Genomic DNA, 16127 nt, shown 5'->3' on the forward strand with positions numbered 1-16127 from the left:
AGTGAGGCGGAGCGAGTGAGGGGAGTGGGATCCAGCGAGTGAGGGGAGTGTGACCGAGTGAGTGAGGGGAGTGGGACCGAGCGAGTGAGGGGAGTGGGACCGAGCGAGTGAGGGGAGTGGGACCGAGCGAGTGACGGGAGTGGGACCGAGCGAGAGAGGGGAGTGGGACCGAACGAGAGAGGGGAGTGGGACCGACCGAGAGAGGGGAGGGGGACCGAGCGAGTGAGGGGAGTGGGACCGAGCGAGTGAGGGGTGTGGGACGGAGCGAGTGAGGGGAGTGGGGCCGAGCGAGTGAGGGGAGTGGGACCGAGCGAGTGAGGGGAGTGGGACCGAGCGAGTGAGCGGAGTGGGACCAAGCGAGTGAGGGGATTGGGACCGAACGAGTGAGGGGAGTGGCACCGAGTGAGTGAGGGGAGTGGGACCGAGTGAGTGAGGGTACTGGGACCGAGCGAGTGAGGTGAGTGGGACCGAGCGAGTGAGTGGAGTGGGACCGAGCGAGTGAGGGGAGTGGGACCGAGCGAGTGAGGGGATTGGGACCGAACGAGTGAGGGGAGTGGGACCGAGTGAGTGAGGGGAGTGGGACCAAGCGAGTGAGGGGACTGGGACCGAGCGAGTGAGGTGAGTGGGACCGAGCGAGTGAGGGGAGTGATGCGGACCGAGTGAGGGGAGTGGGGCGGAGCGAGTAACGGAAGTTGGGCGGAGCGAGTGAGAGGAGTGGGGCAGAGCGAGTGAGGGGAGTGGGGCAAAGCGAGTGAGGGGAGTGGGCGAGCGAGTGAGGGGAGTGGGAGAGAGTGAGTGAGGGGAGTGGGGCGGAGTGAGTGAAGTGAGTGGGGTGGAGCGAGTGAGGTGAGTGGGGCGGAGCGAGTGAGTGGAGTGGGGCGGAGCGAGTGAGGGGAGTGGGGCGGTGCAAGTGAGGGTAGTGGGGCGGAGGTAGTCAGGGGAGTGGGGCGGAGCGAGTGAGGGGAGTGGGACGGAGCGAGTGAGGGGAGTGGGACAGAGCGAGTGAGGGGAGTGTGGCGGAGTGTGCGAGGGGAGTGGGGCGGAGCGAGTGAGGGGAGTGGGGTGGAGCGAGTAAGGGTAGTGGGGCGGAGCGAGTGAGGGGAGTGTGGCGGAGCGTGTGAGGGGAGTGGGGCGGAGCGAGTGAGGGGAGTGGGGCGGGGCGAGTGAGGGGAGTCGTGCGGAGTGAGTGAGGGGAGTGGGGCGGAGCGAGTGAGGGGCATGGGGCGGAGCGAGTGAGGGGAGTGGGACGGAGCGAGCGAGGGGAGTGGGACGGAGGGAGTGAGGGGAGTGGGGCGGAGCGAGAGTGGGAAGGGGGGTGACAAAGTGAGGGGAGTGGGGTGGAGTGTGTGAGGGGAGTGGGGTGGAGTGTGAGACGGGAGTGGAGGAGCGAGTGAAGGGAGTGGGGCGGAGCGAGTGAGGGGAGTGGGGCGGACCGAGTGAGGGGAGTGGGGGGGAGGTAGTCAGGGGAGTGGGGCGGTGCGTCTGAGCGGGGTGGGGCAGAGCGAGTGAGGGAAGTGGGGTAGAACGAGTGAGGGGAGTGGGGCGGAGCGAGTGAGGGGAGCGGGGCGGAGCGATTGAGGGAGCGGGGTGGAGCGAGTGAGGGGAGTGGGACCAAGCAAGTGAGGGGATTGGGACCGAGTGAGTGAGGGGAGTGGGACCGAGCGAGTGGGGGAGTGGGACAGAGAAAGTGAGGGGAGTGCGACCGAGCGAGTGAGGCGAGTGGGCCCGAGCGAGTGAGGGGAGTGGGACCGAGCGAGTGAGGGAATGGGACCGAGCAAGTGAGGGGAGTGAGAACGAGCGAGTGAGGGGAGTGGGACCGAGCGAGTGAGGCGAGTGGGCCCGAGTGTGTGAGGGGAGTGGGACCGAGCGAGTGAGGGAATGGGACCGAGCAAGTGAGGGGAGTGAGAACGAGCGAGTGAGGTGAGTGGGACCGAGCGAGTGAGGGGAGTGGGACCGAGTGAGTGAGGGGAGTGGGACCGAGCGAGTGAGGGTAGTGGCACCGAGCAAGTGAGGGGCGTGGGACAGAGCGATTGAGGGGAGTGGGACGGAGAGAGTGAGGGGAGTGTGACTGAACGAGTGAGGGGAGTGGGACGGAGCGAGTGAGGGGAGTGGGACGGAGCAAGTGAGGGGAGTGGGACGGAGCAAGTGAGGGGAGTGGGACGGAGCGAGTTAGGGGAGTGGGATCGAATGAGTGAGGGGAGTGGGACGGAGCGAGTGAGGGGAGTGGGGCAGAGCGAGTGAGGGGAGTGGGACGGAGCGAGTGAGGTGAGTGGGACGGAGCTAGTGAGGGGAGGGGGACGGAGCTAGTGACGGGAGAGGGATGGAGCGAGTGAGGGAAGTGGGTCCGAGCGAGTGAGGGGAATGGAACCGAGCGAGTGAGGGGAGTGGGAAGGAGTGAGTGAGGGGAGTGGGACGGAGCGAGTGAGGGGAGTGGGACGGAGCTAGTGACGGGAGTGGGACGGAGCGAGTGAGGGAAGTGGGTCCGAGCGAGTGAGGGGAGTGGGACCAAGCGAGTGAGGGGAGTGGGACCGAGCGAGTGAGAGGAGTGGGACCGAGAGAGTGAGGGGAGTGAGACCGAGTGAGTGAGGGGAGTGGGACCGAGCGAGTGAGGGGAGTGGGTCAGAGCGAGTGAGGTGAGTGCGACGGAGCGAGTGAGGGGAGTGGGACCGAGCGAGTGAGGGGAGTGGAACCGAGCGAGTCATGGGAGTGGGACGGAGCGAGTGAGGGGAGTGGGACCGAGCGAGTGAGGGGAGTGGGACTGAGCGAGTGAGGGGAGTGGGACGGAGCGAGTGAGGGGAGTGGGACCGAGCGAGTGAGGGGAGTGGGACAGAGCGAGTGAGGGGAGTAGGGCGGAGTGAGTGAAGTGAGTGGGGTGGAGCGAGTGAGGCGAGTGGGGCGGAGCGAGTGAGTGGAGTGGGGCGGTGCGAGTGAGGGGAGTGGGGCGGAGCGAGTGAGGGTAGTGGGGCGGAGGTAGTCAGGGGAGTGGGGCGGAGCGAGTGAGGGGAGTGGGACGGAGCGAGTGAGGGGAGTGGGACGGAGGTAGTCAGGGGAGTGGGGCGGAGCGAGTGAGGGCAGTGGGACCGAGCGAGTGAGGGGAGTGTGGCGGAGCGTGTGAGGGGAGTGGGGCGGAGCGAGTGAGGGGAGTGGGGCGGAGCGAGTAAGGGTAGTGGGGCGGAGTGAGTGAGGGGAGTGTGGCAGAGCGTGCGAGGGGAGTGGGGCGGAGCGAGTGAGGGGAGTGGGGCGGAGAGAGTGAGGGGAGTCGTGCGGAGCGAGTGAGGGGAGTGGGGCGGAGCGAGTGAGGGGAGTGCGACGGAGCGAGCGAGGGGAGTGGGACGGAGGGAGTGAGGGGAGTGGGGCAGAGCGTGCAAGGGGAGTGGGGCGGAGCGAGTGAGGGGAGTGGGGCGGGGCGAGTGAGGGGAGTCATGCGGAGTGAGTGAGGGGAGTGGGGCGGAGCGAGTGAGGGGATTGGGACGGAGCGAGCGAGGGGAGTGGGACGGAGGGAGTGAGGGGAGTGGGGCGGAGCGAGAGTCGGAAGGGGGTGACCAAGTGAGGGGAGTGGGGTGGAGTGTGTGAGGGGAGTTGGGTGGAGCGAGTGACGGGAGTGGAGGAGCGAGTGAAGGGAGTGGGGCGGAGCGAGTGAGGGGAGTGGGGCGGACCGAGTGAGGGGAGTGGGGGGGAGGTAGTCAGGGGAGTGGGGCGGTGCGTCTGAGCGGGGTGGGGCAGAGCGAGTGAGGGGAGTGGGGTAGAACGAGTGAGGGGAGTGGGGCGGAGCGAGTGAGGGGAGCGGGGCGGAGCGATTGAGGGAGCGGGGTGGAGCGAGTGAGGGGAGTGGGTCCAAGCGAGTGAGGGGACTGGGACCGAGTGAGTGAGGGGAGTGGGACCGAGCGAGTGAGGGAGTGCGACAGAGAAAGTGAGGGGAGTGCGACCGAGCGAGTGAGGCGAGTGGGCCCAAGCGAGTGAGGGGAGTGGGACTGAGCGAGTGAGGGAATGGGACCAAGCAAGTGAGGGGAGTGAGAACGAGCGAGTGAGGGGGGTGGGACCGAGCGAGTGAGGCGAGTGGGCCCGAGTGAGTGAGGGGAGTGGGACCGAGCGAGTGAGGGAATGGGACCGAGCAAGTGAGGGGAGTGAGAACGAGCGAGTGAGGGGAGTGGGACGGAGAGAGTGAGGGGAGTGGGACTGAACGAGTGAGGGGAGTGGGACGGAGGGAGTGAGGGGAGTGGGGCAGAGCGTGCAAGGGGAGTGGGGCGGAGCGAGTGAGGGGAGTGGGGCGGGGCGAGTGAGGGGAGTCATGCGGAGCGAGTGAGGGGAGTGGGGCGGAGCGAGTGAGGGGATTGGGACGGAGCGAGCGAGGGGAGTGGGACGGAGGGAGTGAGGGGAGTGGGGCGGAGCGAGAGTCGGAAGGGGGTGACCAAGTGAGGGGAGTGGGGTGGAGTGTGTGAGGGGAGTTGGGTGGAGCGAGTGACGGGAGTGGAGGAGCGAGTGAAGGGAGTGGGGCGGAGCGAGTGAGGGGAGTGGGGCGGACCGAGTGAGGGGAGTGGGGGGGAGTTAGTCAGGGGAGTGGGGCGGTGCGTCTGAGCGGGGTGGGGCAGAGCGAGTGAGGGGAGTGGGGTAGAACGAGTGAGGGGAGTGGGGCGGAGCGAGTGAGGGGAGCGGGGCGGAGCGATTGAGGGAGCGGGGTGGAGCGAGTGAGGGGAGTGGGTCCAAGCGAGTGAGGGGACTGGGACCGAGTGAGTGAGGGGAGTGGGACCGAGCGAGTGAGGGAGTGCGACAGAGAAAGTGAGGGGAGTGCGACCGAGCGAGGGAGGCGAGTGGGCCCAAGCGAGTGAGGGGAGTGGGACTGAGCGAGTGAGGGAATGGGACCAAGCAAGTGAGGGGAGTGAGAACGAGCGAGTGAGGGGGGTGGGACCGAGCGAGTGAGGCGAGTGGGCCCGAGTGAGTGAGGGGAGTGGGACCGAGCGAGTGAGGGAATGGGACCGAGCAAGTGAGGGGAGTGAGAACGAGCGAGTGAGGGGAGTGGGACGGAGAGAGTGAGGGGAGTGGGACTGAACGAGTGAGGGGAGTGGGACGGAGCGAGTGAGGGGAGTGGGACGAAGCAAGTGAGGGGAGTGGGACGGAGCAAGTGAGGGGAGTGGGACGGAGCGAGTTAGGGGAGTGGGACCGAATGAGTGAGGGGAGTGGGACGGAGCGAGTGAGGGGAGTGGGGCAGAGCGAGTGAGGGGATTGGGACGGAGCGAGTGAGGTGAGTGGGACGGAGCTAGTGAGGGGAGTGGGACGGAGCTAGTGACGGGAGAGGGATGGAGCGAGTGAGGGAAGTGGGTCCGAGCGAGTGAGGGGAATGGGACCGAGCGAGTGAGGGGAGTGGGAAGGAGTGAGTGAGGGGAGTGGGACGGAGCGAGTGAGGGGAGTGGGACGGGGCTAGTGACGGGAGTGGGACGGAGCGAGTGAGGGAAGTGGGTCCGAGCGAGTGAGGGGAGTGGGACCAAGCGAGTGAGGGGAGTGGGACTGAGCGAGTGAGAGGAGTGGGACCGAGAGAGTGAGGGGAGTGAGACCGAGTGAGTGAGGGGAGTGGGACCGAGCGAGTGAGGGGAGTGGGTCAGAGCGAGTGAGGTGAGTGGGACGGAGCGAGTGAGGGGAGTGGGACCGAGCGAGTGAGGGGAGTGGGACCGAGCGAGTGATGGGAGTGGGATGGAGCGAGTGAGGGGAGTGGGATGGAGCGAATATGGGGAGTGGGATGGAGCGAGTGAGGGGAGTGGGACTGAGCGAGTGAGGGGAGTGGGACGGAGCGAGTGAGTGGAGTGGGACGGAGCGAGTGAGGGGAGTGGGACTGAGCGAGTGAGGGGAGTGGGACGGAGCGAGTGAGGGGAGTGGGACCGAGCGAGTGAGGGGAGTGGGACAGAGCGAGTGAGGGGAGTAGGGCGGAGTGAGTGAAGTGAGTGGGGTGGAGCGAGTGAGGCGAGTGGGGCGGAGCGAGTGAGTGGAGTGGGGCGGAGCGAGTGAGGGGAGTGGGGCGGAGCGAGTGAGGGTAGTGGGGCGGAGGTAGTCAGGGGAGCGGGGCGGAGCGAGTGAGGGGAGTGGGACGGAGCGAGTGAGGGGAGTGGGACGGAGGTAGTCAGGGGAGAGGGGCGGAGCGAGTGAGGGGAGTGGGACCGAGCGAGTGAGGGGAGTGTGGCGGAGCGTGCGAGGGGAGTGGGGCGGAGCGAGTGAGGGGAGTGGGGCGGAGCGAGTAAGGGTAGTGGGGCGGAGCGAGTGAGGGGAGTGTGGCGGAGCATGCGAGGGGAGTGGGGCGGAGCGAGTGAGGGGAGTGGGGCGGAGCGAGTGAGGGGAGTCGTGCGGAGCTAGTGAGGGGAGTGGGGCGGAGCGAGTGAGGGGCGTGGGGCGGAGCGAGTGAGGGAAGTGGGACGGAGCGAGCGAGGCGTGTGGGACGGAGGGAGTGAGGGGAGTGGGGCGGAGCGAGAGTGGGAAGGGGGGGGACCATGTGAGGGGAGTGGGGTGGAGTGTGTGAGGGGAGTGAGGTGGAGCGAGTGACGGGAGTGGAGGAGCGAGTGAAGGGAGTGGGGCGGAGCGAGTGAGGGGAGTGGGGCGGACCGAGTGAGGGGAGTGGGGGGGAGGTAGTCAGGGGAGTGGGGCGGTGCGTCTGAGCGGGGTGGGGCAGAGCGAGTGAGGGGAGTGGGGTAGAACGAGTGAGGGGAGTGGGGCGGAGCGAGTGAGGGGAGCGGGGCGGAGCGATTGAGGGAGCGGGGTGGAGCGAGTGAGGGGAGTGGGACCAAGCGAGTGAGGGGACTGGGACCGAGTGAGTGAGGGGAGTGGGACCGAGCGAGTGAGGGAGTGCGACAGAGAAAGTGAGGGGAGTGAGACCGAACGAGTGAGGGGAGTGGGACAGAGCGAGTGAGGTAAGTGGGACGGAGCGAGTGAGGGGAGTGGGACTGAACGATTGAGGGGAGTGGGACCGAGCGAGTGATGGGAGTGGGACGGAGCGAGTGAGGGGAGTGGGATGGAGCGAATGAGGGGAGTGGGATGGAGCGAGTGAGGGGAGTGGGACTGAGCGAGTGAGGGGAGTGGGACGGAGCGAGTGAGGGGAGTGGGACCGAGCGAGTGAGGGGAGTGGGGCGGAGCGAGTGAGGGGAGTGTGGCGGAGCGTGCGAGGGGAGTGGGGCGGTGCGAGTGAGGGGAGTGGTGTGGAGCGAGTGAGGGGAATGGTGCGGAGCGAGTGAGGGGAGTGGGGCGTGGCGAGTGAGGGGAGTGGGGCAGAGCGAGAGTGGGGAGGGGAGGGGACCAAGTGAGGGGAGTGGAGCGGAGCGAGTGAAGGGAGTGGGGCGGAGCGAGTGAGGGGAGTGGGGCGGAGCGAGTGAGGGGAGTGGGGCGCAGCGAGTGAGGGGAGTGGGGCGGAGCGAGTGAGGGGGGTGGGGCGGAGCGAGTGAGGGGAGTGGGACGGAGCGAGTGAGGGGAGTGGGATGGAGCGAGCGAGGGGAGTGGGGCGGTGCGAGTGAGGGGAGTGGGATGGAGCGAGTGAGGGGAGTGGGGCGGAGCGAGTGAGGGGAGTGGGGCGGAGCGAGTGAGGGGAGTGGGATGGAGTGAGCGAGGGGAGTGGGACGGAGCGAGTGAGGGGAGTGGGATGGAGCGAGTGAGGGGAGTGGGGCGGAGCGAGTGAGGGGAGTGGGGCGGAGCGAGTGAGGGGAGTGGGGCAGAGGGAGTCAGGGGAGTGGGACGGAGCGAGTGAGGGGAGTGGGACGGAGCATGTGAGGGGAGAGGGGCGGAGCGAGTGAGGGGACTGGGATGGTGCGAGTGAGGTGAGTGGGGCGGAGCGAGTGAGGGCAGTGGGGCGGAGGGAGTCAGGGGAGTGGGGCAGAGCGAGTGAGGGGAGTGGGACTGAGCGAGTGAGGGGAGTGGGACGGAGCGAGTGAGGGGAGTGGGATGGAGCGACTGAGGGGGAGAGGGACGGAGCGACAGAGGGGGAGCGGGACGGAGCGACAGAGGGGGAGAGGGACGGAGCGACAGAGGGGGAGAGGGACGGAGCGACAGAGGGGGAGAGGGACGGAGCGACAGAGGGGGAGAGGGACGGAGCGACAGAGGGGGAGAGGGACGGAGCGACAGAGGGGGAGTGGGACGGAGCGACTGAGGGGAGAGGGGTGGAGCGCCAGAGGGGGAGAGGGACGGAGCGACAGAGGGGGAGAGGGACGGAGCGACAGAGGGGGAGCGGGACGGAGCGACAGAGGGGGAGAGGGATGGAGCGACAGAGGGGGAGAGGGACGGAGCGACAGCGGGGGAGAGGGACAGAGCAACAGAGGGATTGAGGGAGTGAGCGGAGTGGGATTGAGGGAGCGAGGGCAGTGGGATTGAGGGAGGGAGGGGCGTGGGATTGAGGGAGCGAGGGGAGTGGGATTGAGAGAGCGAGGGCAGTTGGATGCAGTGACAGAAGTTAGTGTGCTGCGTGCAGAGTGCAGTGTGATTTAATGTCTCGTTGTGACACAGTTTCTGGGCACTGACTGATTCCGGGTGGAATAAATTGGGAAGTGGAATTTGGTCTGAATTTCCGTTACAAACAGATGAAGGATTGAGATGATTTCTGCTCTGTGATCTCCCATATCTCATCCCTTGTCACAGATCCAGGGACAGCTCCATCTCTGGGAGAAGTCGGATCAACCGAACCAGATTCCACTGAATCGACTTCCCCAATCACGATAGAATCTACAAACTTAGGTATCAATCTGACGCTAGTTTATCCGGATTCGAAGTTAACTTTAAGTTCAAGAACTGAAAGGCCGCAATTTTGGGAGTGAGGGGATTGGGAGGCGGTGAGTGAGGGGATTGGGAGGCGGAGCGAGGGAGGGGATTGGGATGGAGCGAGTGAGGGAAGTGGGATGGAGCGAGTGAGGGGAGTGGGATGGAGCGAGTGAGGGGAGTGGGATGGAGCGAGTGAGGGGAGTGGGCGGATCGAGTGAGGGGAGTGGGACGGAGCGGGTGAGGGGAGTGGGGCAGAGGGAGTGAGGGGAGTGGGGCGGAGCGGGTGAGGGGAGTGGGGTGGAGCGAGTGAGGGGAGTGGGGCGGAGCAAGTAAGGGGAGTGGGACGGAGTGAGTGAAGGGAGTGGGACCGAGCGAGTGAGGGGAGTGGGGCGGAGCGAGTGAGGGTAGTGGGACGGAGCGAGTGAGGGGAGTGGGACGGAGCGAGTGAGGGGAGTGGGGCAGAGCGGGTGAGGGGCGTGGGGCGGAGCGAGTGAGGGGAGTGGGGCGGAGCGAGTGAGGGGAGTGGGGCGGAGCGAGTGAGGGGAGTGGGACGGAGCGAGTGAGGGGAATGGGGCGGAGCGAGTGAGGGGAGTGGGGCAAAGCGAGTGAGGGGAGTGGGCGAGCGAGTGAGGGGAGTGGTAGAGAGTGAGTGAGGGGAGTGGGGCGGAGTGAATGAAGTGAGTGGGGTGGAGCGAGTGAGGCGAGTGGGGCGGAGCGAGTGAGTGGAGTGGGGCGGAGCGAGTGAGGGGAGTGGGGCGGTGCGAGTGAGGGTAGTGGGGCGGAGGTAGTCAGGGGAGTGGGGCGGAGCGAGTGAGGGGAGTGGGACGGAGCGAGTGAGGGGAGTGGGACAGAGCGAGTGAGGGGAGTGTGGCGGAGTGTGCGAGGGGAGTGGGGCGGAGCGAGTGAGGGGAGTGGGGTGGAGCGAGTAAGGGTAGTGGGGCGGAGCGAGTGAGGGGAGTGTGGCGGAGCGTGCGAGGGGAGTGGGGCGGAGCGAGTGTGGGGAGTGGGGCGGGGCGAGTGAGGGGAGTCGTGCGGAGCGAGTGAGGGGAGTGGGGCGGAGCGAGTGAGTGGCGTGGGGCGGAGCGAGTGAGGGGATTGGGACGGAGCGAGCGAGGGGAGTGGGGCGGAGCGAGTGAGGGGAGTGGGGCGGAGCGCGATAGAGGAGTGGGGCGGTGCGAGTGAGGAGATTGGGCGGAGCGAGTTGGATGAGTGGGGCGGAGCGAGTGAGGGGAGTGGGGCAGAGCGAGTGAGGGGGGTGGGGTGGAGCGAGTGAGGGGAGAGTGATGCAGCAAGTGAGGGGGTTGGGCGGAGCGAGAGAGGGGAGTGGGACCGAGCGAGTGAGGGGAGTGGGACCAAGCGAGTGCGGGGAGTGGGCCCGAGTGAGTGAGGAGCGTGGGACCGAGCGAGTGAGGGGAGTGGGACCGAGCGAGTGAGGGGAGTGGGACCGAGAGAGTGAGCGGAGTGGGACCGGGCGAGTGAGGGGGTGGGGCGGAGCGAGTGAGGGGAGTGGGACCAAGCGAGTGAGGGGAGTGTGACCGAGTGAGTGAGGGAATTGGGACCGAGCGAGTGAGGGGAGTGGGACCGAGAGAGTGAGCGGAGTGGGATGGAGCGAGTGAGTGGAGTGGGACCGGGCAAGTGAGGGGAGTGGGACCGAACGAGTGAGGGGATTGGGACCGAACGAGTGAGGGGAGTGGGGCCGAGCGAGTGAGGGGAGTGGGACCGAGGGAGTGAGGGGAGTGGGACCGAGTGAGTGAGGGGAGTGGGACGGAGCGAGTGAGGGGAGTGGGGCGGAGCGAGTGAGGGGAGTGGGGCGGAGCGAATGAGGGGAGTGGGGCGGAGCGGGTGAGGGGAGTGGGGCGGAGCGAGTTAGAGGAGTGGGGCGGAGCGAGTGAGGGGAGTGGGGCGGTGCGCGTGAGGGGATTGGGGCGGAGCGAGTTAGAGGAGTGGGGCGGAGCGAGTGAGGGGAGTGGGGCGGAGCGAGTGAGGGGAGTGGGATCCAGCGAGTGAGGGGAGTGTGACCGAGTGAGTGAGGGGAGTGGGACCGAGCGAGTGAGGGGAGTGGGACCGAGTGAGTGAGGGGAGTGGGACCGAGCGAGTGACGGGAGTGGGACCGAGCGAGAGAGGGGAGTGGGACCGAACGAGAGAGGGGAGTGGGACCGACCGAGAGAGGGGAGTGGGACCGAGCGAGTGAGGGGAGTGGGACCGAGCGGGTGAGGGGTGTGGGACGGAGCGAGTGAGGGGAGTGGGGCCGAGCGAGTGAGGGGAGTGGGACCGAGCGAGTGAGGGGAGTGGGACCGAGCGAGTGAGCGGAGTGGGACCAAGCGAGTGAGGGGATTGGGACCGAACGAGTGAGGGGAGTGGGACCGAGTGAGTGAGGGGAGTGGGACCGAGTGAGTGAGGGTACTGGGACCGAGCGAGTGAGGTGAGTGGGACCGAGCGAGTGAGTGGAGTGGGACCGAGCGAGTGAGGGGAGTGGGACCGAGCGAGTGAGGGGATTGGGACCGAACGAGTGAGGGGAGTGGGACCGAGTGAGTGAGGGGAGTGGGACCAAGCGAGTGAGGGGACTGGGACCGAGCGAGTGAGGTGAGTGGGACCGAGCGAGTGAGGGGAGTGATGCGGACCGAGTGAGGGGAGTGGGGCGGAGCGAGTAACGGAAGTTGGGCGGAGCGAGTGAGAGGAGTGGGGCAGAGCGAGTGAGGGGAGTGGGGCAAAGCGAGTGAGGGGAGTGGGCGAGCGAGTTAGGGGAGTGGGAGAGAGTGAGTGAGGGGAGTGGGGCGGAGTGAGTGAAGTGAGTGGGGTGGAGCGAGTGAGGTGAGTGGGGCGGAGCGAGTGAGTGGAGTGGGGCGGAGCGAGTGAGGGGAGTGGGGCGGTGCGAGTGAGGGTAGTGGGGCGGAGGTAGTCAGGGGAGTGGGGCGGAGCGAGTGAGGGGAGTGGGACGGAGCGAGTGAGGGGAGTGGGACAGAGCGAGTGAGGGGAGTGTGGCGGAGTGTGCGAGGGGAGTGGGGCGGAGCGAGTGAGGGGAGTGGGGTGGAGCGAGTAAGGGTAGTGGGGCGGAGCGAGTGAGGGGAGTGTGGCGGAGCGTGCGAGGGGAGTGGGGCGGAGCGAGTGAGGGGAGTGGGGCGGGGCGAGTGAGGGGAGTCGTGCGGAGTGAGTGAGGGGAGTGGGGCGGAGCGAGTGAGGGGCGTGGGGCGGAGCGAGTGAGGGGAGTGGGACGGAGCGAGCGAGGGGAGTGGGACGGAGGGAGTGAGGGGAGTGGGGCGGAGCGAGAGTGGGAAGGGGGGTGACAAAGTGAGGGGAGTGGGGTGGAGTGTGTGAGGGGAGTGGGGTGGAGCGAGTGACGGGAGTGGAGGAGCGAGTGAAGGGAGTGGGGCGGAGCAAGTGAGGGGAGTGGGGCGGACCGAGTGAGGGGAGTGGGGGGGAGGTAGTCAGGGGAGTGGGGCGGTGCGTCTGAGCGGGGTGGGGCAGAGCGAGTGAGGGAAGTGGGGTAGAACGAGTGAGGGGAGTGGGGCGGAGCGAGTGAGGGGAGCGGGGCGGAGCGATTGAGGGAGCGGGGTGGAGCGAGTGAGGGGAGTGGGACCAAGCAAGTGAGGGGATTGGGACCGAGTGAGTGAGGGGAGTGGGACCGAGCGAGTGGGGGAGTGCGACAGAGAAAGTGAGGGGAGTGCGACCGAGCGAGTGAGGCGAGTGGGCCCGAGCGAGTGAGGGGAGTGGGACCGAGCGAGTGAGGGAATGGGACCGAGCAAGTGAGGGGAGTGAGAACGAGCGAGTGAGGGGAGTGGGACCGAGCGAGTGAGGCGAGTGGGCCCGAGTGAGTGAGGGGAGTGGGACCGAGCGAGTGAGGGAATGGGACCGAGCAAGTGAGGGGAGTGAGAACGAGCGAGTGAGGTGAGTGGGACCGAGCGAGTGAGGGGAGTGGGACCGAGTGAGTGAGGGGAGTGGGACCGAGCGAGTGAGGGTAGTGGCACCGAGCAAGTGAGGGGCGTGGGACAGAGCGATTGAGGGGAGTGGGACGGAGAGAGTGAGGGGAGTGTGACTGAACGAGTGAGGGGAGTGGGACGGAGCGAGTGAGGGGAGTGGGACGGAGCAAGTGAGGGGAGTGGGACGGAGCAAGTGAGGGGAGTGGGACGGAGCGAGTTAGGGGAGTGGGATCGAATGAGTGAGGGGAGTGGGACGGAGCGAGTGAGGGGAGTGGGGCAGAGCGAGTGAGGGGAGTGGGACGGAGCGAGTGAGGTGAGTGGGACGGAGCTAGTGAGGGGAGGGGGACGGAGCTAGTGACGGGAGAGGGATGGAGCGAGTGAGGGAAGTGGGTCCGAGCGAGTGAGGGGAATGGGACCGAGCGAGTGAGGGGAGTGGGAAGGAGTGAGTGAGGGGAGTGGGACGGAGCGAGTGAGGGGAGTGGGACGGAGCTAGTGACGGGAGTGGGACGGAGCGAGTGAGGGAAGTGGGTCCGAGCGAGTGAGGGGAGTGGGACCAAGCGAGTGAGGGGAGTGGGACCGAGCGAGTGAGAGGAGTGGGACCGAGAGAGTGAGGGGAGTGAGACCGAGTGAGTGAGGGGAGTGGGACCGAGCGAGTGAGGGGAGTGGGTCAGAGCGAGTGAGGTGAGTGGGACGGAGCGAGTGAGGGGAGTGGGACCGAGCGAGTGAGGGGAGCGGAACCGAGCGAGTCATGGGAGTGGAATGGAGCGAGTGAGGGGAGTGGGATGGAGCGAGTGAGGGGAGTGGGACTGAGCGAGTGAGGGGAGTGGGACAGAGCGAGTGAGGGGAGTGGGACCGAGCGAGTGAGAGGAGTGGGACTGAGCGAGTGAGGGGAGTGGGACGGAGCGAGTGAGGGGAGTGGGACCGAGCGAGTGAGGGGAGTGGGACAGAGCGAGTGAGGGGAGTAGGGCGGAGTGAGTGAAGTGAGTGGGGTGGAGCGAGTGAGGCGAGTGGGGCGGAGCGAGTGAGTGGAGTGGGGCGGTGCGAGTGAGGGGAGTGGGGCGGAGCGAGTGAGGGTAGTGGGGCGGAGGTAGTCAGGGGAGTGGGGCGGAGCGAGTGAGGGGAGTGGGATGGAGCGAGTGAGGGGAGTGGGACGGAGGTAGTCAGGGGAGTGGGGCGGAGCGAGTGAGGGGAGTGGGACCGAGCGAGTGAGGGGAGTGTGGCGGAGCGTGCGAGGGGAGTGGGGCGGAGCGAGTGAGGGGAGTGGGGCGGAGCGAGTAAGGGTAGTGGGGCGGAGCGAGTGAGGGGAGTGTGGCGGAGCGTGCGAGGGGAGTGGGGCGGAGCGAGTGAGGGGAGTGGGGCGGAGAGAGTGAGGGGAGTCGTGCGGAGCGAGTGAGGGGAGTGGGGCAGAGCGAGTGAGGGGTGTGGGACGGAGCGAGCGAGGGGAGTGGGACGGAGGGAGTGAGGGGAGTGGGGCAGAGCGTGCAAGGGGAGTGGGACCGAGCGAGTGAGGGGTGTGGGACGGAGCGAGTGAGGGGAGTGGGGCCGAGCGAGTGAGGGGAGTGGGACCGAGCGAGTGAGGGGAGTGGGACCGAGCGAGTGAGCGGAGTGGGACCAAGCGAGTGAGGGGATTGGGACCGAACGAGTGAGGGGAGTGGGACCGAGTGAGTGAGGGGAGTGGGACCGAGTGAGTGAGGGTACTGGGACCGAGCGAGTGAGGTGAGTGGGACCGAGCGAGTGAGTGGAGTGGGACCGAGCGAGTGAGGGGAGTGGGACCGAGCGAGTGAGGGGATTGGGACCGAACGAGTGAGGGGAGTGGGACCGAGTGAGTGAGGGGAGTGGGACCAAGCGAGTGAGGGGACTGGGACCGAGCGAGTGAGGTGAGTGGGACCGAGCGAGTGAGGGGAGTGATGCGGACCGAGTGAGGGGAGTGGGGCGGAGCGAGTAACGGAAGTTGGGCGGAGCGAGTGAGAGGAGTGGGGCAGAGCGAGTGAGGGGAGTGGGGCAAAGCGAGTGAGGGGAGTGGGCGAGCGAGTTAGGGGAGTGGGAGAGAGTGAGTGAGGGGAGTGGGGCGGAGTGAGTGAAGTGAGTGGGGTGGAGCGAGTGAGGTGAGTGGGGCGGAGCGAGTGAGTGGAGTGGGGCGGAGCGAGTGAGGGGAGTGGGGCGGTGCGAGTGAGGGTAGTGGGGCGGAGGTAGTCAGGGGAGTGGGGCGGAGCGAGTGAGGGGAGTGGGACGGAGCGAGTGAGGGGAGTGGGACAGAGCGAGTGAGGGGAGTGTGGCGGAGTGTGCGAGGGGAGTGGGGCGGAGCGAGTGAGGGGAGTGGGGTGGAGCGAGTAAGGGTAGTGGGGCGGAGCGAGTGAGGGGAGTGTGGCGGAGCGTGCGAGGGGAGTGGGGCGGAGCGAGTGAGGGGAGTGGGGCGGGGCGAGTGAGGGGAGTCGTGCGGAGTGAGTGAGGGGAGTGGGGCGGAGCGAGTGAGGGGCGTGGGGCGGAGCGAGTGAGGGGAGTGGGACGGAGCGAGCGAGGGGAGTGGGACGGAGGGAGTGAGGGGAGTGGGGCGGAGCGAGAGTGGGAAGGGGGGTGACAAAGTGAGGGGAGTGGGGTGGAGTGTGTGAGGGGAGTGGGGTGGAGCGAGTGACGGGAGTGGAGGAGCGAGTGAAGGGAGTGGGGCGGAGCAAGTGAGGGGAGTGGGGCGGACCGAGTGAGGGGAGTGGGGGGGAGGTAGTCAGGGGAGTGGGGCGGTGCGTCTGAGCGGGGTGGGGCAGAGCAAGTGAGGGAAGTGGGGTAGAACGAGTGAGGGGAGTGGGGCGGAGCGAGTGAGGGGAGCGGGGCGGAGCGATTGAGGGAGCGGGGTGGAGCGAGTGAGGGGAGTGTGACCAAGCAAGTGAGGGGATTGGGACCGAGTGAGTGAGGGGAGTGGGACCGAGCGAGTGGGGGAGTGCGACAGAGAAAGTGAGGGGAGTGCGACCGAGCGAGTGAGGCGAGTGGGCCCGAGCGAGTGAGGGGAGTGGGACCGAGCGAGTGAGGGAATGGGACCGAGCAAGTGAGGGGAGTGAGAACGAGCGAGTGAGGGGAGTGGGACCGAGCGAGTGAGGCGAGTGGGCCCGAGTGAGTGAGGGGAGTGGGACCGAGCGAGTGAGGGAATGGGACCGAGCAAGTGAGGGGAGTGAGAACGAGCGAGTGAGGTGAGTGGGACCGAGCGAGTGAGGGGAGTGGGACCGAGTGAGTGAGGGGAGTGGGACCGAGCGAGTGAGGGTAGTGGCACCGAGCAAGTGAGGGGCGTGGGACAGAGCGATTGAGGGGAGTGGGACGGAGAGAGTGAGGGGAGTGTGACTGAACGAGTGAGGGGAGTGGGACGGAGCGAGTGAGGGGAGTGGGACGGAGCAAGTGAGGGGAGTGGGACGGAGCAAGTGAGGGGAGTGGGACGGAGCGAGTTAGGGGAGTGGGATCGAATGAGTGAGGGGAGTGGGACGGAGCGAGTGAGGGGAGTGGGGC

This window comes from Mustelus asterias, unplaced genomic scaffold (assembly GCF_964213995.1).
Source record: "Mustelus asterias unplaced genomic scaffold, sMusAst1.hap1.1 HAP1_SCAFFOLD_160, whole genome shotgun sequence".
Taxonomy (NCBI): Eukaryota; Metazoa; Chordata; class Chondrichthyes; order Carcharhiniformes; family Triakidae; genus Mustelus; species Mustelus asterias.